The following is a 24,518-nucleotide window of genomic DNA, read 5'->3' as shown; positions in this document are numbered from 1 at the left end:
CTAATTTTTTTTTTTTTTTAAATATGCATAAAAAAATTATGATATACCACAATTGCATTAATAAAAAAAAAAATTACTATTTAGCAATATTATAAACTGTCATTAAATTGAATAAAGTTACTTTTAGTGTCCGGAAATTGAACAAATTAAAACTTGTACCCTTTTTTAACATTTCATAATAATATCTCTTTTGTAAATTGTAATGAATAACTTGGTTGAAGATTGTTATAAAAAGTAGGGTTAACGCTAGACCCAGTCAACATAAAAAGTCAGAGTTTGGGTATGTCCGCTGTCGGTCAGAGGCAGTCACATCACACAATGATAGGGGCAGCATGCTCCTGTCAGGGTAGTGGGTGCGCGTCAAACCAGCTAGGAGCTAGAGTGATTCCACGTGTCTAATCATTGCGCCAAATCGCATAAATCGCTCTAGAAGGTAGGCAATGGGACATAAAGAAGGATTTACACGGATAATCCACCAACTCACAGATTTAGTAATGATAACCTTAATCCGTCCCACTATAAATTGAGAGCTCCTCTCTCATTTAAGAGATTAGCTAATCTCTCTGAAGAAAAAATAGCATTCTCTCTCTTATATAATCATTTGTAAGTCAGTCCGCTGAACGTGACCGGATCACTATATTAATACAAAATCAGTGGACTTATGATTTGTTTCCTTAGTATCCGAACTACTTTAAACACTGTTCTATATTGTTTTTACTCTTACTCTTTCATCCATGTGTGTCTTTTAAGCCAACTCAATATTTTATATATACGTTTGATTGGTGTCAAAATAACGCATAAACAAAGATCACTTAAAAGTGCTATATGTTTTATACAATAATTAGTTTTTAGTTTTCTCTAGGTTACATATATATTTTGGTTGAAACAACTTGTCGTTTTCGGACCAAAAGAAAGGACATGTCATTTCCTAGACAAGTGGAATACGTCGTTTCCTGGACGAACGTACAACATCGTTTTAAGGACAAAAGAAATAACGTCGTGAGAAGGCAACCATAACGTCACCCTTTATTGGAAAAGGAACTTTGTCGTTTTGTTTATTGAAAAAGGAATGTCGTCGTTTCCATAAGAACGGCCTCATTCTTGCACCAATATGAAACGACGTGTCGTTTTTCATGACAAAAGAAGCGATATTCGTTTCATATAGTATAGAACGATATTGTTCCACCAGTAAAGGAAAGACATATCACTTTCGAGATAAAGAAACGACATGTCATTTTGGAAACAAGAAACAACATGTCATTTCTTGGACATGGTAAACGACATGTTTCTTGGACAAACAAAAAGGTGTCATTTCGTTAACAGTAGAATCTTCATGTCATTTATCAGTTCTAGGAAACAACATCTTGTTTTCTGATAGAATGGAGGCGTACAAAGCCGTGCGATGAGCACATAACAAACTATTCTTTCGCTTTTTACTAAAGAATAACGTGTGCTCGCCGCTGAAAGTGCAAGTCGTCATTGGTCAACATACAAAATGAGATTTTCTGGATATATTCGTGTCGTTCGATTTGGAGATTATCTTTTAAAACCCTTGTGTACTTTAAATCATCTAAAAGACCCCTAATTTTGAGAAGAAATGATTTAAGCTTATCTTTCACACACTTATCACTAAAACAATCAAACTATTTATACACAGCAATTGATAAAACCAAATCAAATATTGGTCAACTACAATATTACAAAATCAGTTGGAATATATTGCTCCAAGTGGTTCAATGGATAACTCTTGGACTTGGTCTCTAACAGAAACATCTTGAACTTGGTTTGATCTTTAACAAGTTAAGGACTTCTTGTGGACCTAAGTGATATTTGGAAAGGTATAGTGAAACAATATACCCAAGCCCATAGCAGAATCCTACGCAAGCTCAAACCCGAAACTTACCGAGAGACTAATCTATATATCTATATAATCCTGAAACCCACCCTCTTTATTGATCGTCATTTAGACTTCACGTAGGATGCCACATAAGATCTTAGGAGTTGTATTAATATATGATTGTCATGTAGGATTCTTTGTAAGATTTCAGTTGCAACTCTAGAATTGTTATTTATTAGTAATAATATCACATATTGGGCATCTAAATGTCTAATCAAAGGATATATAGATTTATGTTAGTTTCTTCACATTCACCTAAATATTAATAACAATTAAATAGTGACATCTCAAAGGTCCCAAGAAAACTTTATTTATATGTAAATTGCTATTTATTAGTATTAATAGCACATATTGGACATCCAAAGGTCTAATTAAAAGGTATATAGATTCATGTTAATCCCTTCACATTCACTTAAATATTAATAACAATTAAATAGTGGCATCCCAAAGTTTTCAAGAAAACTTTGTTTATATGTATAGATTAAATATCCAGTTTTGCATATATTTTGAATTCGAATTTGAATTGATTTTGCTTATGCTTTTAGAGATTGTTCATTGTAGAAGAATTGGCTTTGTACAACGGAATTGATGACTCAAGACCGATTCTCTTTGGCATTTTTGGGTATTAACTTTTATTCTCTGTTATATGTGATTTTACCTATAAGAACTGGCTTAGCAATTACTTATTTTGATGTTTATTTGGTTGTGCTTTTGAATCAGATCAGTGTTCGATGTAATGAAAGGGAAATCTCATTATGGTATGGGAGGAGGTTACCATCATTTTGCTAGAAGGTTTGTGGTTTGTTCTTTTACTTAAATGCTATTCTTTTAATTCTAACTAAGTTGTACATAGAAATTTGAGCATTTTCAAAGTTCTTCGAAGAGTCTAAAATGTTATTGGATTCATTGTATTTTATAACTTATGTCTCTAGACCTGCTTTGATAGCTTTTTCTTTTCCTTGCAAACTCAAAGACGTTTCCCGTGCATTTGTTTCAGGAACTTTACATGTACAAATGGTCAATTGTTATCTTTATTTTATGTTTTAGTTTTAATTTTCTTGATGACTTTTATGCACGTAACAAGTGCACATTTGCTATGACCTTCTCCAAATCCATGTCAGTTGTAAAATATTAACTTCTAAAACGTTTTCTTGTCCCTTACTTTAAGTGACCCACTAGCACCGAAATTGCACAATTATTTGTACTTTCGTAATTTCTAAACATCAGAAAACCACCTTTCCAAAAAAACACGCAATGTAATTTGTATCTAGATGTTGGATCTATGGTTTGTCTAACTTCAATTGATTTTTTTACTTTCTTTGGCAGCTCTTTAATTTGTTGTTGTGGCTACCATTGTTGCTTTAATTGGGCAGCATATTGTGAGAAAACTGATTAGTTTATTAGGAAGGGCATTGCTTATCATCTTCATTTTAGCCTTTACCATATTTGTTAGTGCAATATCTTTAGGTTGGTGTTGATCCCCCTATTGCTTGGCGTAATAATATCATTTTCATTCAGATATCTTTTTACTTGGATAAAGTCCGAAACTGATGTTTTCTTATGTTGATAGGTGGGGTTGGCATATCAAACATGATCGAGAAGATTGAAGCACATGACTACATGGGATTTGAAAACCTTTGCAAATAGGCCAGACCAATAACCCACAAACACATGCTTTGCATACCACTAAAACTTTACAATAAAGCTATTTACAAACTGTTTAAAAAACAACCACTAAACATACCTGTGCAATGCGCAGGCTTTCCATCTAGTTATGTATACACCTGGTAAAACAGGTCTATACCCACGGGTGGACTTGAACTCGTCCAAATAATATAGGGTACAGGTCCACCATTTTGGACTGATTTTTTACCCGTACTTGACCCGACCCCTTTTTGCGAGTGGGCCAAGTATATCAGTGGATACCCGTGTAAAATAAAAAAAATTAACCTGAATAGTAAATCCCTAATTCCCAAATCCAACTCTCTTGTCTCTTCCATTAGACAACACTGGAAGGGAAAAAATTTGCTTTCTTCCCATGAGTTTTCTCTGTAACACACAAAAATCCTTTGATTTCTTTGAACAAGTTTATGAGTCCAACTCTCTTATAGCTTCCATTTGACAACACTCGAAGGGAAAAATTTTTCTTTCTTTGAACAAGTTTTCTCGGTAACTCACAAAAGTCCTCTGCTTTCTCTAAACAAGTTTATGAACTGGATTTGATTACTTTCAAGTTTATCCTTCTGATTTCTTTGTTGTAAGTTTCTTCACCTTCTTGGATTTCTTAAATACATAGCAAATTGTTCTCATTTTTTATTTTTTTTTGGATTTTTTATTTATTAGTAGGGGAACAAATACTTGTTTTATTGCTTCGGTTTAGTTTTCTAGCTGGATCATTGTTTCTTGCTTTGATAGAAAATTAATTCTTGTATATTTGAGTATAATGGCAACCCAAACAGGTGAATTTGGAGATATTTAATATTTTCAAGTTAATAGAGTTGGGTTTTTTAATCTTTTACCCAAATTTCTATTTTTCATCTGGGTTCTGTCAATATATATATATATGAGATTATATCAGTTTCCCTCTACATTGAGAAAAACATATTTAGAAATTTTTAATATCCTGTAATTTATGTTACAATACTATTACCAGGAAGCTTAAATGTATTTTTGGACAAAATAATTAATCTCCTGGATGTTCTTGCTTGGAAAAATGGTGACTTCAGATTTCAACATGCTGGTTTGTGTCATTGGTGCATAAAGAAACTTAAGGAATCTTTCCATGAGCTCACTTTATTATCACCCTATCCTTGCCATGTCAAAATATGCAATTTCTATAGTATCTATTCGTTTTATGTCAATATTAGCTTACTGGTCAAATTGACAACTGTTCAGAAAATTACCTTTAGTTGAGTTCTTATTTTATGTTCATACATGGCATAAATCCAGTTCAAACTATTTTCAAATAGAAGGGATGTGTTAATTCTTGATATGTTGTATTTATTTCGAATACATAGCTTATATGGCTACTAACAACATATTGAATTCATTTTCTTTTTTCTAGTATATTATTCTATGTTGAATTTATTATTCTATGCTGAATATGTCTCATTTTTACTAGCACATGAAAACAAATTTTATTCTAAAGTGGCTAATGCAATTAATTTCCAACTCATCTTTTTTCAGGTAGTCTCAACTCTCACGACACAAGCACATGGAGGAGTCTTAGTCTATAGATATGGTTAATGTGAGAGACTGACGATGTTTCTAAGGTAATGTTGTCTCTCACCAATAATAGTGTTACTACTACTTCCTGGATGACTCCAATTATTCAGTATCTCTGAGATGGGACCTTACCCAATGACAAGATTGAGGCAAAAATCCTATGCACTAGAGCTGCTTGTTACACACTCATAGGAGATCAGTTGTATAAGTGAGGGTTTAACACCCCTTTCCTCCAATGTGTAACTGATGAGGAAGCAGACTATGTCATGAGGGAGATACATGAAGGGATCTATAGTAATCACATTGTCGCGCGATCCCTCACCAACAAAATTATTCGCCAAGGGTACTACTAACCCCTACTTCAGGAAGACACTTCAATTTTGTAAAAAATGTGAAAAGTGCCAGCGGTTCGCGAACATATTGCGAGCTCCTTCCCACTAGCTGATAACTATGACCAGCCTTTGGCCATTCTCCATGTGGGGTATTAATCTTATTGGACCCATGCTAGTTGGAAAGGAAGGGGTCAAGCATGTTATGGTTGCAGTGGATTACTTCACTAAATGGGCCGAGGCTGAACCATTGGCCATGATCACTACCAAGAAGCTCAAAGACTTCGTCTTAAAAAATTTAGTGTGCTGCTACGGAATTCCTCATGCATTCATCTCTGATAATGGGAAGCAATTCGACAACGAAGAATTCAAGCAGTTTTGTGATGAGCTAGGGATCCATAAAAAATTCACCTCAGTCATAAGACCACAAGCCAATGGTCAGGTTGAAGCTGTCAACAAGACCATTAAGCACACTTTGAAGGCTAAGGTTGGCGCTGCCAAGGGTAATTGGGTCGACGACCTCCCAGAAGTTCTATGGGCATATAGGACAACTCCGAGAACCTCCACTTTAGAAACGCCCTTCTTGCTAACACATGGCTGTGAGGCTATGATCCCAATGGAAGTAGGGACTGGTTCACTTCAGAGAGACCTATTCAATGAAATAGACAATGAAGCACTTCTGCGTGCAAATCTGGACTTAGTTGAAGAACACCACGACAAGGCTCGGTTAAGGATAGCATCCTACCAGCAGCGCGTAAAAAGGTTTTTTGCCTCTAAGGTCAGGAGAAGAGACTTCAGGTCGGTGGCCTAGTTCTGAAAAAAGTCCTTCTCGGTATAAGGGAACCAAGCGCGGGGGTATTAGGACCGAACTGGGAAGGCCTATTTTGCATCGCCAAGGTGATACGACCAAGGACGTATCACCTCAAAAGACTTAATGGTTCTGAAGTACAGCGAGCTTGGAATACTGAGCCTCTTTGCCCCTATTACTAGTAATTTTGAACTCGCTCTTAATTTTTAATTTCCTTGTAAACTTGTAAATAATATCATTCTTAAGTAAATTTATCTTGCATGATCTTGTTCGTTGCAATGTTTTTACAAGCTTTCTGTTTGCATATGTAACATTTGTGGAGTACGTAAAATTATAAGTGCTATCACAAATAGCTAGAAAATATTTCTTTTATTCATGTAATAGAAGTACAGAGAAAATTAGGAAGTACAAAAATAAAGTTACAAGAAAGGTTGTGTAGAAGCAGGAAGAAGCGATCACTGGTGTCCACTTCCAAACCCTAAGGGTGCGACCTCGGTATCCCCTGGTTGGTCGCTGACCACCAGGTCAATTGCTGGGCCCTCTAAGACATATTCCTCTGACTGATCGTCCTCTGGATAAGGCTCTTGTCCCTCATCCTCCTCGATGTCATCATTAGCTTCAGCCATGGAAATGAGGATGTTTTGGTAGTTGATCGGGAGGTCGAAAAGGTCCATCCTCGGGTTCCGTGGCCACAAGCTATAGATTGCCTGAATCGCCCAGTCAGTGGCCTTCTTCTCAATTTCCAGGCTTTGTCGCTTCATCTGATAAGTTAATGAAGCAACCTGCCCTTAGGATAATTCGAGGTTCGTTTTCAATGCTCTCTTCTGCTTCTCGGTGTTTTTCCACAACCGAGCTCTTTTTTCCTTTGCCTTTATGACCCGTTCGGAGTTCACTTGTAGCTTCTACTCTTTCTCGCCATACTTTTTGGTGAGTCTGGCCACTAGCCACTGTCCTCTGGAGCTCTTTGATCTCTTCCCCTCTCTTCTCAAACTTGGCCTTTGGAACTCTACTGTGTAAAGAGCAGAGTTCCTTTCCAACATGTACTGGTTCGCCTGAAGGTGATATGCCTTTGCCTCTGCATCCACGGCCGCTAGGTCCTGCTTTAGCTTCCCATTTTCTTCCCTCAGCTCGTGGAGCCCCTTAGCAGAGTCCAGGTCAGTTTTCTGTTGGGCCAAGTGCAGGGCGAGCGGAGACCAATGTTTCAAAAACCGGACTAGACTATGACCCATTCAAGGGTCCGATTTTCGGTTGGATTGGTCGTTGGACCATATCCTATAAAATTATTTTTAGTCCCTAAATAGTTGAAATTCATCAAAAAAATCCCTATAATACTCCCTTAAGGTTTGAAATATATCTAAAACACCCCTATCACACGAAGAGACTAGTGAGTTGTGGCGGCAACGACGATCGACGACCAACTGAAGTTTGACATCATAGGGCTTTTGATGTATAGGTTCCGGCGAATCTAATGGTGGTGTTAGGGAGTTCCATCGACGCTGAAAATTGTCGGAATCAAGAAGGAAGTCCGACGGCTAGCGTGAACTTTAAGTGGACGACGAGCGACGAAGGTTTGACGACGGCCACTAAAAATGGATGGGTTTTGTTGTGGAGATGTCGTCAAGTCGAATGGTGGTGTTTTCTCCGTCGAACGATGCCGAAATCCAGCAAAATTGAGTTGGGATTGAACCGCGACTCGGCACTATTCTGGCGATCCAATCGCAGCTCAATCCGGTTTAACTGAAAATACCAAGTTTTAGAAGATACCAGACTGGAGATACTGTTGGCTCCTGGTCGAACCGGTCTGTTTGGACAGTCTGGTCTGGTTTTCAGAACACTGGCAATGACTATATGAGAAAGGAAACAAGATTTAAACTCTATTTCTATGAAAAAAACATAAAGGGTATGAAAACCAACCAATATTGGAAAATCCTCGACGAGGACGAGCTGTCTTACCTGGCTTTGTAGCTAGAGCGCTGAAGTAATCAAGTCCGCTGGTGTTGAACCGGTCATCACGGTCACAAAATTAAACCTAAATACCGTAGTTAGCGGTAAGCAGGGTCGAATCCACAGAGAGCAAGACTAATGACCTAATATATATTTGAGTTAAAGAAAGAGAAATTGACAAAATGATTGATTAAAACTAAGGAAACTAATTACTTGCAGGAAATTAAAAGCATTAAATAAATTGCTAACTAAAACATAATATTAAAAGCGTTGCCTCTACGGGTTTGGTTTGACTCAAGACCAACTCTCACAATTCCTATCCTCGCTCTTCAATTTCCTAAACCTACAAGGCTAGGCAAATCAATAAAAATATCTCTCGGCAATCTAGGTATAATCCATCCTGTCTCCCCGTCGTCTTAGTTACAGATCAATTGGTTAAAGACTATCATTGACTAACTGAAAAATGCTAAACCCTTAAACACCACTAGTTGGTACAACGTTAACAAGTACAATCTATCAACCTGTATCATCCAATCAACTAATTACACAATAAATGCATTCCTAGTAGAAATGATATTAAACGCTACCACAACTTGATTGCAATCTGTACCGAAGCAATTTAAAGTCATAATCAACATTCAATAATCTCAAACCGATATTCAATTATGCGAAAAGTTATATATCAATAAACGTTCTCAATGGACATTATCAATTCAACACGTCGAGCATCAGAATAATATTAAAGCATCGCAAACAAACTGAAACGAAAACAAATATAATCTGAATACAAGAAACTTAACCAAATATCCAACATTTGGGCTCATCCAAGTAGTCGAGAGCTGATGAGGAGATCAATGGAGTCAATCTCGATCTCGCCTACACCGTAACAGACAACCAGGAACTCAGCCGCTCATGGTGGTGATGACGAAGGCTGAAACCGTGAAAACGGAGCTGATCATGGCGGAGAGGAGGTAACCGACAGCAATATGATGCGAAGAAGGGTAGAAAACGACCAACGGACAGCCCGGAATATGAACAGCCGCACTCGCCGGAAAACGTTAATTTTTCGGCGGGTCTTCCGTAAAACTGTGGCGGAAATGGGATCCGAAGGTACCGATGGAAAGCTCTGGTGATGGGGAGTTCAGATCAGGTCCTAGGGAGGTGAGAAGTCGCTGGAAATGAGCAAGATCTAGGCTGGAAGATGAAGAGGCGTGGCGGCAAAGTCGCGGATTCCGGCGGTTTTCGCGGCGGCTGAAGCTTGGAAATGATAGATCCGACCGTGGGGAAGGGAGATCGACTCTTGGGGAGCTGAAATGTTGCCGAAAAACGGCGAAATCTCGCCTGAAAGACGAAAAGTCACGGTGGTTGGAAGACAAAACGTCGCGGCAACCCTTGGTTCGCGGTGGTGGCTTGCGGTAGAGGCTCGCCAGTGGAAGGTGAAGGGTCGCCGGCCTGGAAGATGAAACGTCGTCGGCCGGCGACGAAATTTCGGTGGGAGGCTAGAGTTTTTGGGTTTGGGTTTGCGCGTCCTCATTTCACGATGGTCACCTGGAAATTTATACCCGTAAATATCCATTTGGTCCCTGTATATTAAAAAATGACAAAATCAACCCCTTGAAACATAACATTTTACCCCCTGAACAGCATAAATGAGACAAAATCACTCTTAATCCATAAACCACAACCTAATATTAACTCAGATACTTTCCAAAATCATTCCAAACACGTTAAATTCATAAGAAAAATATTAGGAAACCATTTTCGTGAATAAATTCATAAATTCTTTAATTGTCTCTATATACTTCAATTTAATCACACATAGGGTATTTTTATCACCAAAATAGAGTCACTTTCATGACTCTAACACACTCCCCAACTTACTCTTTGCTCGTCCTCGAGTAAAGTTAAAAGAACTCTTTCAACATTCTCACAAAAACATAAACAAACATATTCATCAACAACCAAGATATTCATCAAAAGGTAAAGTGAAGAATTTAAACATAACAAACAAACAACACAATCCTAAATAATGAACTAAAGTTTCTGTCAAGATTTGCCTATCTCCATTCAAGCTTCTCAAACACACATTTCATATTCATATCACAAAGTTAAAATGTCATGCAAAGCTCCCCAACTTATGTACATGCAACATAATGCTCATTTTCCACACAAGATTTTGACATATAATTTCTTTTTCATTCATCACTTTTTTTTTTTTTTTTTTTCTTGTCTTAACTTCTTAAGCTTTCTAGAAGGTCCGTGTAACGGGCTTTAGGTCAATGACTCCCAAACCAGATGGCTATAGGGCACTAAGTGTAGAACACTCCTCGAACTTACTCACCCGAACCAACTAGGCTACAAGTCAAGACTTTATTTCTTTATTTCTTATAAAGCTCATAATTTATATAATGACTTATTAAGCTTTCTAGAGGACCCATGTAACGAGCTTTAGGCCAACCGCTCCCAAGCTAGATAGCTTTAGGGGATTAGGTGTAGAACACCCCTCGGGCGTACTCACTCGAGTCAACTAGGCTACAAATCAAAACCAAATCATCAAGCAACATTTAAGCACTTTTAACACACGCAAGATAATAAATGAAAATTTGCTCCATGGGCATGTAAAGTATGTGGGAGACTTGCATAAACACTAAAACACATGACATTTACACAAAACAGTGTCTAACCACAATTATGGACAAACCTAGCACAAAACAGAACCAATAGTTCAATGTTTAAAACCATGTTGCACAAAAAATTTTCAAAAACCTCACAAAACCTTTCAACTAGCACTTTAATTGCTTCTAAAATGGTAATTATGCATGAATTCATGAAAATTTTTAAAAATAACTCACTTTAGTTCACTTTAACCACTTTTGGACTTACAAGAATAAGATTCAACATATTTTCAACAAAAACATCATCATGCCACAAAAATTTAAGCACAATCTCCACAAAAGCATCATCAACAACACTTCACAAAAATATCACAATCTCCACAAAAGCATCATCAACAACACTTCCCAAAAATATGATCAACAACATACTCCACAAAATAAAAATCAATCAACACTCCCCAACTTAAAATGTCATTGTCCTCAATGACCCACAACTACAAACATCCTCCCTAACTTAGCATCAAATGATCTCAAATGGCAATATGATCAATAACATTAAAATCGTCCAACATATTTGAGAAACAAGAAATCTAACAATAACAACATATAAGGTGGAGAGATACAACCTGAGGAACAATGATGGGGTTGTCACCAACGGAGTTTGTGGAGCATGCATAAGCGAAGCCTTAGACTAGTTAATGAGTTTCCAAACATGGCAATTCCTGCAAAGACAAAAACAACAAAAACATAAAAGCAATAAAAACATATTTAAAAAGGTAGGTTGCCTCCCACTAGCACTAAGTTTTAAGTCTTCAGCCAGACTGAATGCAAACATGGAGAGCATGCATAAGCGAAGCCTTAGACTAGTTAATGAGTTTCCAAACATGGCAATTCCTGCAAAGACAAAAACAACAAAAACATAAAAGCAATAAAAACATATTTAAAAAGGTAGGTTGCCTCCCACTAGCACTAAGTTTTAAGTCTTCAGCCAGACTGAATGCAAACATGGAGAGCATGCATAAGCGAAGCCTTGGACTAGTTAATGAGTTTCCAAACATGGCAATTCCTGCAAAGACAAAAACAACAAAAACATAAAAGCAATAAAAACATATTTAAAAAGGTGGGTTGCCTCCCACTAGCGCTCAGTTTTAAGTCTTCAGCCAGACTAAATGCAAACATCAAGCTCAAGGTGGTTGAAATGTTGGCGGTGCCTTACATGACCCTCGCCATTCAGGAACAAATAGGGTATCACAAGGTCCCAAGAAGGCATATTTGAATTTAATATGCCATTTCCATGTGCACAAGTCTTTTAAGAACTTGGCATAGGCAGGTATGAGCTTAATGGCATCTAGAAGTGGAATACTAATTAGCCCTTGTCTAAACAGCTCAACCACAAACTCTTCAAAAGCCTTTCCAAGTTGGCACTCTAATAGGGTATACACCATCGGTTGCAAGTGTTTCGGAAGTTGTTGCATGGAGTCCAACACAAATGTGCCAGCCCTTAGAGAAGCTGGCACCTTGCCAGCCGGCTTTTTGCCCACTCTCCTTCTGAAGGCTGCGGCCTCTCCCTGTCCCTTATGCAAATGCTCTAGGACTATTATAACGCTAGGTATGCGCTCCGGGGTCTCCTTTGAGCGAAAGGCTTGGTAAGGCTGCGACCTCCCAGGCTGCACCCTTAAGCCCTCTAGCTTGGACTCTGATTCCTCAGCCTGCTACTATTTTTTCTTCTTAGATTTTTGGCCCATGGTTTTCTGTTTAGGGCGAACAGCCACGGGCCGGGAAGTTTCCCCTAGTCGTTTTGTGGCTGTTCATGCTCCCACTTGCACTTCTCTGATGGGGGTGTCGCTAGGGATTGCCTTGGCTGACTCAGTGGGGGCGACTTGGGGAAAAATGAACCCCCTGACCCTTGACGGTCTTGGGACTCTGGGTGGCATGGTCGCTACATGAAAATATGATTAGTGAAAAAGGTCACTTCATGCAAGAGAAAGAACTTTTAAAGTCCGCAGACACTTACGAACTAAAGGTTCCAGGGATGCTTTAGAATTGAAGAAACCATATTTCCTCAAGTTGGCGGTAGTCACGAGCAGTCTCGCGTCGCGACTTTGCTTAGGCAGATTACCGAATGCTACTATTCGACTGAAATCGGTCAACATCGACAACCTGGTCATCTTGTTTCCTGCAAAGAGACAGGAAAGCTCATTAGAAAGCGAAGACTAAAGGAAAAGAAAAAATTTGCTAAGTAAAAGAGGGGAAAGCCTACTCGGTTCCCTAAATTGGCAGACACCATCATAGTGAAAAAAAGAAAAATTTGGTTTCGTAGGCCTCGACATTACTGGGGTAACCAAATATGCCTCCCTCGATCGTAGATCGCTTCGAGAGGTAAAAAGAGTCTTTGTCCTTGCTCTTCTTCCAGTAAAGGAGTATGTAAGCTCCAATGCAATCAATTGGCCGAGGTCATTCTCACCACATGTGATATACATAGCAACAACTATCATATACCTGTTGGGCGTCATTTGCAGAAGTGCGACCTCGAAGTGATCAAGGATCGACCTAATGAAGGGGCGGAAAGGTATCAACGCCCTGCATTTGAAAATCGCCTCAGAGATCGCGGCCATTCCCTTTGGGGGATTTCGAGCTGTATACGTTATGTGCTGGTAGGCTTCCACACTAAGTGCGTATTAGTCCACTGCCTTCTGTATTTCATCTTAGGTGGCCAATGATAGAATCTCTTCACGGGACTTGCTGAGGCGTCCTACGTGTGCGAGCTTATCCCCTCGGTTGTCTTGGTCATTGAGGTATCCATTGCTCATAATGTCTGAAAAGGGGTGACACGCAGAGGTTACTCAGTCTTTGTATAGTATTCCGTACGACGACGTGAAAGAACATAAACCCTAATGTATCTTCCTTAAACCCTAAAAAAAACCCTTGAGGATCACCCCCAAGGATTCGTGCCCTAAACACTCACTCCTTATGAAAGAAAAAGTCTTCTCCTTATGACTGGCCATAAACACGCACCGCAAAAGTTCACCAAACAGTTCACACCCACCATTATCATCAAGACAAGCTATCTACAAAGCAGAAAAAGAAAAGTGAATGAGAAACCCTCCTTACCTCTTGGCTGTGGGGAACAGACTTCCTACTGTAAACGAAAGGTGCGCACCAATTGGAAAATGGGGAGACTGGTCTCGTCAGAGCTTTTTTCTTCTATGAAAATATGAGTTTTATGACATTGCTTGAGGTGAGCTTGGGGTTTTATAGGGGAAGGAAGTGACGACTGATTTTCCCTAAGTTAAGCAACGCTTGGGCGAAATACATTTATTGCCGTTGATTGCGACCATGTGTCATCAATCTGTGAGAAAAAGTAACCGCCACGCTTCATGAAAATCAATCGACGCTTCCCTCCATTGAAATAACCAAGCGACGACTCGATTCTCTCCTCCACATTATATACGCCCTCATCCACATTTAATGCACCCTCAGAAAGCCACTTCTCTCTCCCCAAGGAAATTCTACTCCTGTACTTGTCCATCTATCAGCATAGGGTAGTGCAGCTCTCATTAAGAGGAAAGCAGAGTCCAATGGCTGGTATATTAATTCAAACCCAGTTGTCGCCGTGGTGACAACAAATTCTTCGCCGCGGCGAAAAATTACAGGAGCTACAACATTCTTCAGGGCACTTCGCCCGGCGAAGTCTGGAGTTTTTCTTTCCTTTTCCTTAGCTTTAAACTCACCTGAAACACCCAAAAACACATAAATTAAAACTAATTCAAAATCATAAGAAAACTAAACAAATTCAAACAGCAATGAAATGAAAAACAATTGAAAAGACTTGGGTTGCCTCCCGAAGCAGCTTGTTTATAGTCGAAAGCTCGACTTTCCCATGGTCCTTCGTCAATCCAGATCCTTGTGGGTGCTTCACTTCCCATTGCCACCTCTTGATCTTTCCTTTGGATTTGGACATTCTATAAGCATCTTTTCGGAACTTCAAATTCGTATATGCGTACTTGAGATGAGATGGTGATTGGTTGAGACCAATGTTTGGAGTCTTTTCCAACACCAATTTTGACTTGTGCGCATTTACACCAAATTCCTCAAATTGTTCTTGTGAGGTGAGTTGCTTGGTTGAAATTCCTATAGTATTTTGAACCTTTCTGCTTTGAGATTTTCCTCTTCATTGGTCTTGTCTTCATGTTCTTCCAACTTTTCTTCATTTTGAGGTTGCTCCCAACACTATACCTCTCCTCAATGGTATGACATTAATTGTCTTCAGGATTTGTGAACTTTGTGTCGGCAAAGAACCTTGAGATCTCTCTGTCAGTTGTTCAACCAATTGCCCCTTTGAACCTCCAAATTTTGAATGGACACTCCTTGATTTATGAAGTTTGAGTGTGTCTCATTCATAAAACTTGTGGTTCTTGCATGAAGTCTTCGAATATATCTTCCAATTTTGACATTCTTGCTCACATGGTTGATGATTCACCATGGTTGATGTTTGGCATTGTCCTTTGATTTGATTGACTGCTTTGATCACTCCAGGACAAATTTGGGTTATTTGTCCCAACCAAGATTGTAGGTATTGGCGAAGGGGTCATTTTGCAGCCTTTGTGAACTAACAATGTAATTCACTTGCTCGGTTGTTGAGAAGAATAACTGGTTCCATCTGGCAATCCACACTCTCATGGTTTCCTGCACAAAATTCACAAGTTATAAATGGTGAGTGAAAAGAATTTACATTCATACCTCCCAATGGCTTTGACAACATGCAAAAATAGCAAGTATACGTCGCAAAAAGTAATAAAGTGATGAGTGAGTATCGTTCCCACGAGGATAGTGTTACTAATTACCGATTTTTCTAGTTTAAGTCCTAATTGAAGCAACAATAAATGGATGAGGAAGATTAACAAACTAAATATAAATGCAAAACCCACAACTTAACTAATTAAACAATTCTAAAACAAATGCTAGGGTGTTGAATTCACCTAAATACGCTAAACCAAATCATAGAATCTATTACCCAGTTCTAATTCCTTGATTGAAAATCGAATTCCCTAAGTTGTAAAACATACATTCTCATGCTACATTTCCCTACTTATCCCTATTAAGCTTCCGCACCCAACAAAATGAAGATTAATAGTTCAAAGGATTTTAAGCTTTGTGGAATTCTATCTAGTTTCATAGATCGCTAAACCTACTCTAGCGTTTGCTAATCTATGGTATTTATCCCAAGAGGCACAGTCACAAATCACTTCTCAGTCTCATTGTGAACAACACACATTTGAATGGTGATCAAGCATCCAAAAGACATTAAGCAAAGAGAAACACTCAATCATGAAATTAAAACTCAAAGTAATTCAATCCATATAAATTTGAATCATTGTATCAAGATTACATCAAACCCTAGCTAAACAACTCAGTTCATGCTCAAGCGACTACTGGACGTTGAAATACAATATCTAGAAATGGAGCGATTAGCTTATCCCTGCTGATTGCCTCCAGAAAGCTGTGACCCCACTTCCATGCTCACACAATCCATGTCTGACCAACTATCTGCCCAGGCAAGTCCTTAGAAGCCGGAGGCTTTAGGTAAGTTACTCAAATGGGAAATGGAACTAAGTCAGTTCGATCGCATTATAAACCGAAAGCAACCATTAAAGGGCAGATTGTTGCGATTTCATTTTGGAGCTCTCACACCAACCGAGTCAAGAATCTGAGCAGCAAGCCACCGAAGTCACCAAGAAATGTTCAAAACTTATCGACCTGGAGCCTCTATGTCGATGGTTCCTCGAACAAGAAAAGAGCCGGGGTAGGCCTTCTCCTCCTCAGTCCCGAAGGGACTCGCATCCATGGAATTCTTTGATTTGGGTTCCAAGCTACGAACAATGAGGCCAAATATGAAGCGTTGCTCGCTGGTCTACGATTGGCAAAAGAGATGGGGTCAAGCGCGATCAGTATTCACAACGACTTCCAGCTGGGTATTGATCAGATCTTGGGAGAATATCAAGCGAAGGAAGAAAAAATGATCAGTTATCTGAAGAAAGCTAAGGCTACACTCGATTCTTTCAAGCACTTCTGATCAGACAGATTCCTAGCGATAGTAATTCTATCGCAGAGCCTTGGCAAGAATAGTCTCGTCACTAGACTAGATGCGTTGGAAAGTATTCTTATTCGATAAAGAGATTCCTAGTATCAGTCGCCCCGAACAGGCCATGGCTACAACAGAGTCAATTTCCTGGATGACTCCAATTATTCAGTATCTCTGAGATGGGACCTTGCCCAATGACAAGATTGAGGAAAAAATCTATGCAACAGAGCTGCTTGTTACACACCATAGGAGATCAGTTGTACAAGTGAGGGTTTAACACCCATTTCCTCCAATGTGTAACTGATGAGGAAGCAGACTATGTCATGAGGGAGATACATGAAGGGATCTACGGTAATCACATTGTCGCGCGATCCCTCACAAACAAAATTGTTCACCAAGGGTACTATTGACCCCTACTTCAGGAAGACACTTCAATTTATAAAAAATGTGAAAAGTGCCAGGGTTCGCGAACATATTGCGAGCCCTTCCCACTAGCTAAAACCATGACCAGCCCTTGGCCATTCTCCATGTAGGGAATTAATCTTATTGGACCCATGCTGGTTAGAAAGGAAGGGGTCAAGCATGCTATGATCGTAGTGGATTACTTCACCAAATGGGCCGAGGCTGAAACAGGCCATGATCACTACCAAGAAGCTAAAGACTTCACCTTCAAAAATTTAGTGTGCTGTATGGAACCTCATACCTTCATCCTGATAATGGGAAGCAGTTGACAATGAAGAATTCAAGCAATTTTGTGATGAGCTGGTGATCCATAAAAAGTTCGCCTCAGTCATAAGACCACAAGTCAATGGTTAGGTTGAAGCTGTTAACAAGACCCTTAGGACACTTTGAAGGCTAAGGTGGCGCTGCCAAGGGTAATTGGGTCGACGACCTCCAGAAGTTCTATGGGCATATAGGACAACTCCGAGAACCTCCACTTTAGAAACGCCCTTTGCTAACATATGGCTGTGAGGCTATGATCCAATGGAAGTAGGGACTGGTCACTTCGGAGAGACCTATTCAATGAAATAGACAATGAAGCACTTCTGCATGCAAGTCTGGACTTAGTTGAAGAATACCATGACAAGGCTGGTTAAGGATAGCATCCATCAGCAGCGCGTAAAAAGGTTCTTGCCTCTAAGGTCAGGAGAAGAGACTTCAGGTCGGCGGCCTAGTTCTGAAAAAAGTCCTTCTCGGTATAAGGGAACCAAGCGCGGGGGTATTAGGACCGAACTGGGAAGGCCTATTTTGCATCGCCAAGGTGATAAGACCAAGGAGTATCACCTCAAAAGACTTAATGGTTCTGAAGTACAGCGAGCTTGGAATACTGAGCCTCTTTGCCCCTATACTAGTAATTTTGAACTCGCTCTTAATTTTTAATTTCCTTGTAAACTTGTAAATAATATCGTTTTAAGTAATTTATCTTGCATGATCTGTTCGTCGCAATGTTTTTACAAGCTTTCTGTTTGCATATGTACATTGTGGAGTACGTAAAATTGTAAGTGCTATCACAAAGCTAGAAAATATTTCTTTATTCATGTAATAGAAGTACAGAGAAAATTAAGAAGTACAAAAATAAAGTACAAGCAAGTTTGTGTGAAGCAGGAAGAAGCGATCACTGGTGTCCACTTCCAAACCTGAGGGTGCGACCTCGGTATCCCCTGGTTGGTCGCGACCACAGGTCAATTGCTGGGCTCTAGGACATATTCTCTGACTGATCGGCCTCTGGATGAGGCTCTTGTCCCTCATCTCCTCGATGTCATCATTAGCTTCAGCCATGGAAAGAGGATGTTTTGGTAGTCGATCGGGAGGTTGAAAAGGTCATCCTCGGGTTCCGTGGCCACAGCTATAGATTTCCGAATCGCCAATCAGTGGCCTTTTCTCAATTTCCGCTTTGGCGCTTCATCTGATAAGTTAATGAAGCAACCTGCCCTTAGGATAATTCGAGGTCGTTCAATGCTCTTTCTGCTTCTCGGTGTTTCCCACAACCGAGCTCTTTTTTCCTTTGCCTTCATGGCCCGTTCGGAGTTCACTTGTAGCTTCTACTCTTTCTCACCACACTTTTGGTGAGTCGGCCACTAGCCACTGTCCTCGGAGCTCTTTGATCTCTTCCCTCTCTTCTCAAACTCGGCCTTTGGAACTCTACTGTGTGAAGAGCAGAGTTCCTCTCCAACATGTACTGGTTCGCCTGAAGGTGATATTCCTTTGCCTCTGCATCCCAGCCACTAGGTCCTGCTTTAGCTTCCATTTTCTTCCTCAGCTCGTGGAGCCCTTAGCAGAGTCCAGGTCGGTTTTTGTTGGGCCAAGTGCGGGCGAGCAGAGACCAATGTTTTAAAAACAGACGGACTATGACCGTTCAAGGGTTCGGTTTTCGGTTGGATCGGTTAGTTGGACGTATCCTGTAAAATTATTTAGTCCCTAAATGTTGAAATTCATCAAAAACCCTATAATACTCCCTAAGGTTTGAAATATAATCAAAACACCCTATAAACGAAGAACTAGTGATTGTGGCGGCAAGACGATCGACGACCAACTGAAGTTTGACATCAGGGGCTTTTGATGTATAGGTTCTGCGAATCTAATGGAGTGTTAGGGAGTTCTATCGACGCGAAAATGCTGGAATCAAGAAGGAAGTCCGACGGCTAGCGTGAACTTTAAGTGGACGACGAGCGACGAAGGCCACTAAAAATGGATGGTTTGTTGTGGAGATGTCGTCAAATCGAATGGTGGTGTTTTCTCCGTAGACGATGCCGAAATCCAGCAAAATTGAGTTGGGATTGAACTGCGATCGGCACTATTCGGCTACCAACAGCGGCTCAATCGATTTAACTGAAAATACAAGTTTTAGAAGATACCAAACCGGAGATACGTTGGCTCCTGGTCGAACGGTCCGTTCGGACAGTCTAGTCTGGTTTTTAAAACACTGGCAACGACTACATGAGAAAGGAAACAAGTTAAACTCTATTTCTTGAAAAAAACATAAAGGGTATGAAAACCAACCAATATTGGAAATCCTCGACGAGGACGAGCTGTCTTGCCTGGTTTGCAACTAGAGGCTGAGTAATCAAGTCCGCTGGTCAGGAGGTAAATCCAGTTCAAACTATTTTCAAATAGAAGGGATGTGTTAATTCTTGATATGTTGTATTTATTTTGAATACATAGCTTATATGGCTACTAACAACATATTGAATTCATTTTTCTTTTTCTAGTATATTATTCTATGTTGAATTTATTATTCTATGCTGAATATGTCTCATTTTTACTAGCACATGAAAACAAATTTTATTCTAAAGTGGCTAATGCAATTAATTTCCAACTCATCTTTTTTCAAGTAGTCTCAACTCTCACGACACAAGCACATGGAGGAGTCTCAGTCTATAGATATGGTTAATGTGAGAGAGTGACGATGTTTCTAAGGTAATGTTGTCTCTCACCAATAATAGTGTTACTACTACTTCTAAAAGTAAATGTAAAACTTCAGATGTTTGGAATCACTTTGATACATATTTGATGAGAATGGGAATGAGAAGGCAAGAAGTATGAGGTGCAATAAATCTTATGCATATGATAATGCCTCTCATGGGACTAAAAATTTGAAGTGTCATATGGGAGATTGTCCAAAACATGTCAACACTGATGTAAGGCAATTAATGATTGATTATAAGCACAAATTGCAAAGCAAAAAGATTGTCAAGAGATTTATTGTGAGAAGAAGACATTAGGAATTATTAAACATAATTATCCATATTTAATAGTGGAGCATGAAGGAATAGGGATGTCCATTTCTATTTGAATAAGGAAGTTAAGTCTTATGCTAGGAACACCGCTAAGGTGGATTGGTATGCTCGGGAAGCTCGTCATGACCCCATAAGTGTAATGAGCACGGCTTCGCGACCCACTAAGGTTCGCAAGGAGGAGGAGACCACCTTCTTTGAGAAAGATACAGTGTAATTGCATCATCCCCATGAGAATGCTCTCTTCATCGTGCTTAAAATAGGCTGGTGCGAAGTCCACAGGATGTTGGTGGACAATAGAAGCGCCGTGAATATCTTGTTTCAGGGACCTTTCGAGAAAATGCAATTGGACGAGGTAGATTTGAAGCCTGCCTCCATCCCTTTTTACGGTTTTACCGAGGATCATCTTATTCCTAGGGGGACGATCTCACTCATGGTCACGTTGGGAGAAACCGACGAAATGACCAAAATAACCGAATTTTTCGTGGTAGATTGTCCGTCTACCTTCAATGGAATTTTGGGACAACCTCTACTGAGAAGCTACAAGGCAGTCACCATCTGAAAATGAAGTTCCCCACCCCGACGAGGATAGGGGAAGTAAACGAACCTTAACGCAAATCTCGTGATTGTTATATAAGAGTAGTGCAGATGATGTGCAAAGGAAGAGGAATATCAGTTGGCATCCCCGAATAGGCAATGGCGATTAGTAGGATTGAGCCACAGCCCAGCCCAGTCAAGGATAACATGGATCCTCGCATCCAAGAATGCCCTCACAATGGGCCGTTCGAGGATTTATTTGAGGTATCAGTCGACCAAAATGAGCCGACCCGAGTGTTAAGAATCGGGAGTAATCTCAACCCTCAGTTCGTCAAAGACCTAACAGGTTTCCTCAGCGAAAATGTTGATGTGTTCACATGGACTCATATTGACATGATCGAGATCAACCTGAATGTCATATGCCATGCGCTGAATATTGACAGTGAGGTCAAGTCGATTCGCAAGAAAAGAAGAGCAATGGACCCTGAATGTTATGCTGCCTTCAAAATCCAGGTAGATAAACTCCTTTTAAATGGATCCATTTGAGAGGCGCTTTACCCAAGCTGGGTTGCAAATCCGGTCTCGATAAAGAAGCCTAATAGCAAGTGACGAACTTGTGTTGACTTCACCGACCTCAACAAAGCTTGTCTGAGGGACAGCTTCCCCTTATTGAGAATCGACCAGCTCGTCGATGCCACCTCCGAGCACAAGCTGCTGAGTTTTATGGACGCCTACTCGGGATATAATCAGATTCTGATGTACGTATTGGACGAAGAGCATACCTCGTTTGTCACAGATTGAGGGTTGTATTGTTACAAGGTTATGCCCTTCGGCTTGAAAAACATTGGGGCGACTTACCAGTGGCTAGTTAACCGAATGTTTTTCGAGCAGATCAAAAAATCGATGGAAGTCTATGTTGATGACATGCTGGTCAAATTGCAAGTCGCTTCATATCACAAAACACATCCTGCTGAGATGTTTAGTATACTCTGAAGGTACAAAATGAAGCTCAATCCTCTCAAGTGCTTGTTCGGAGTATTCTCGAAAAAATTCCTGGGGTACATGGTTAACTAGAGGGGGATATAAATCAACCCCGAGAAGATCCAAGCTCTTCTCGATATGAAAAGCCCGACCAACCAAAAATAGGTTTAGAGTCTCAATGGGCGAATAGCAGCTCTCAGTCGTTTCATATCAAGGGCAATAGATCGCTGCTTTCCATTTTTTAATGTACTCAGGGCCAACAAGAAATTCGAATAGACCTCGGACTGTGAGCAGTCTTTTTAAAGCATAAAAAAACACCTCAGAAAGCCACTTCTCTTCTCCCCAAGGAAATTCTACTCCTGTACTTGTCCATCTATCAGCATATGGTTAGTGCAGCTCTCATTCAAGAGGAAAGCAGAGTCCAATGGCTGGTATATTAATTCAAACCCAGTTGTCGCCGTGGTGACAACAAATTCTTCGCCGCGGCGAAAAATTACAGGAGCTACAACATTCTTCAGGGCACTTCGCCCCGGCGAAGTCTGGAGTTTTTCTTTCCTTTTCCTTAGCTTTAAACTTCACCTGAAACACCCAAAAACACATAAATTAAAACTAATTCAAAATCATAAGAAAACTAAACAAATTCAAACAGCAATGAAATGAAAAACAATTGAAAAGACTTGGGTTGCCTCCCAAGAAGCGCTTGTTTATAGTCGAAAGCTCGACTTTCCCATGGTCCTTCGTCAATCCGGATCCTTGTGGGGTGCTTCACTTCCCATTGCCACCTCTTGATCTTTCCTTTGGATTTCGGACATTCTCATAAGCATCTTTTCGGAACTTCAAATTCGTATATGCGTACTTGAGATGAGATGGTGATTGGTTGAGTCCAATGTTTGGAGTCTCTTCCAACACCAATTTTGACTTGTGCGCATTTACACCAAATTCCTCAAATTGTTCCTTGTGAGGTGAGTTGCTTGGTTGAAATTCCCCTAAGTATTTTGCACACCTTTCCGCTTTGAGATTTTCCTCTTCATTGGTCTTGTCTTCATGTTCTTCCAACTTTTCTTCATTGTGAGGTTGCTCCAACACTATACCTCTCCTCAATGGTATGACATTTAATTGTTCTTCAGGATTTGTGACCTTTGTGCTCGGCAAAGAACCTTGAGATCTCTCTGTCAGTTGTTCAACCAATTGCCCCATTTGAACCTCCAAATTTTGAATGGACACTCCTTGATTTATGAAGTTTGAGTGTGTCTCATTCATAAAACTTGTGGTTTCTTGCATGAACTCTTCGAATATATCTTCCAATTTCGACATTCTTTGCTCACATGGTTGATGATTCACCACCGGTTGATGGTTTGGCATTGTCCTTTGATTTGATTGACTGCTTTGATCGCTCCAGGACAAATTTGGGTTATTCTCCCAACCAAGATTGTAGGTATTGGCGAAGGGGTCATTTTGCAGCCTTTGTGAACTAACAATGTAATTCACTTGCTCGGTTGTTGAGAAGAATAACTGGTTCCCATCTTGGCATTCCACACTCTCATGGTTTCCTGCACAAAATTCACAAGTTATAAATGGTGAGTGAAAAGAATTTACATTCATACCTCCCAATTGGCTTTGACATGGTGCAATTTGTGCAGATAATGTGTCGAACGCGTCAACTTCATGTAGACCCATTGTTCTCTTCGGCATTGCTCTCTCATTAGGTCTTTGGTAGTTATTGTTGGCCATCAACTCAAGCAATTCATAAGCATCTTCTGGGGTCTTGTTATTTAAGGCTCCGCCTGCTGCCACATCTACCATCATTTGAATATTTGGTAGCAACCCATTGTAAAATGTTTGGACTTGTCTCCAAAACGGTAGACCATTATGTGGACAATTCCTTAACAACTCCGTGTACCTCTCCCAAGCTTCATATAGTGATTCATCGTTGCCTTGCACGAAAGAGGTAATGTCAATTCTCATACTTAAGACTATACAATATTTACAATTAACTACAAAAATGAAATAAAAGCTTCAATTTAGCACTACACTAGATACTATCAATATTAATAATCAACTATCCCCGGCAACGGCGCCAAAAACTTGATGCGTGTTTACTACAACATGCAAAAATAGCAAGTATACTAGTCGCAAAAAGTAATAAAGTGATGAGTGAGTATCGTTCCCACGAGGATAGTGTTACTAATTACCGATTTTTCTAGTTTAAGTCCTAATTGAAGCAACAATAAATTGGATTGATGGAAGATTAACAAACTAAATACAAATGCAAAACCCAACAACTTAACTAATTAAACAATTCTAAAACAAATGCTAGGGTGTTGAATTCACCTAAATACGCTAACCCAAATCATAGAATCTATTAC

The 24,518-nt window shown here is 39.8% G+C and overlaps 1 non-coding gene across 1 annotated transcript; it reads left to right on the top strand.

The window, feature by feature from the left end:
• The first annotated feature begins 1,392 nt into the window (after positions 1-1,392).
• LOC116143821 lies at positions 1,393-1,509 on the top strand. The gene has a single exon (XR_004130170.1). It is a non-coding gene; the product is annotated as a U5 spliceosomal RNA (small nuclear RNA).
• Positions 1,510-24,518: the final 23,009 nt, after the last annotated feature.

This window comes from Pistacia vera, unplaced genomic scaffold (assembly GCF_008641045.1).
Source record: "Pistacia vera cultivar Batoury unplaced genomic scaffold, PisVer_v2 Contig432, whole genome shotgun sequence".
NCBI lineage: Eukaryota > Viridiplantae > Streptophyta > Magnoliopsida > Sapindales > Anacardiaceae > Pistacia > Pistacia vera.
Note: the sequence above shows the minus strand (reverse complement) of the source record. Positions and strands in the feature narration are given on the sequence as shown.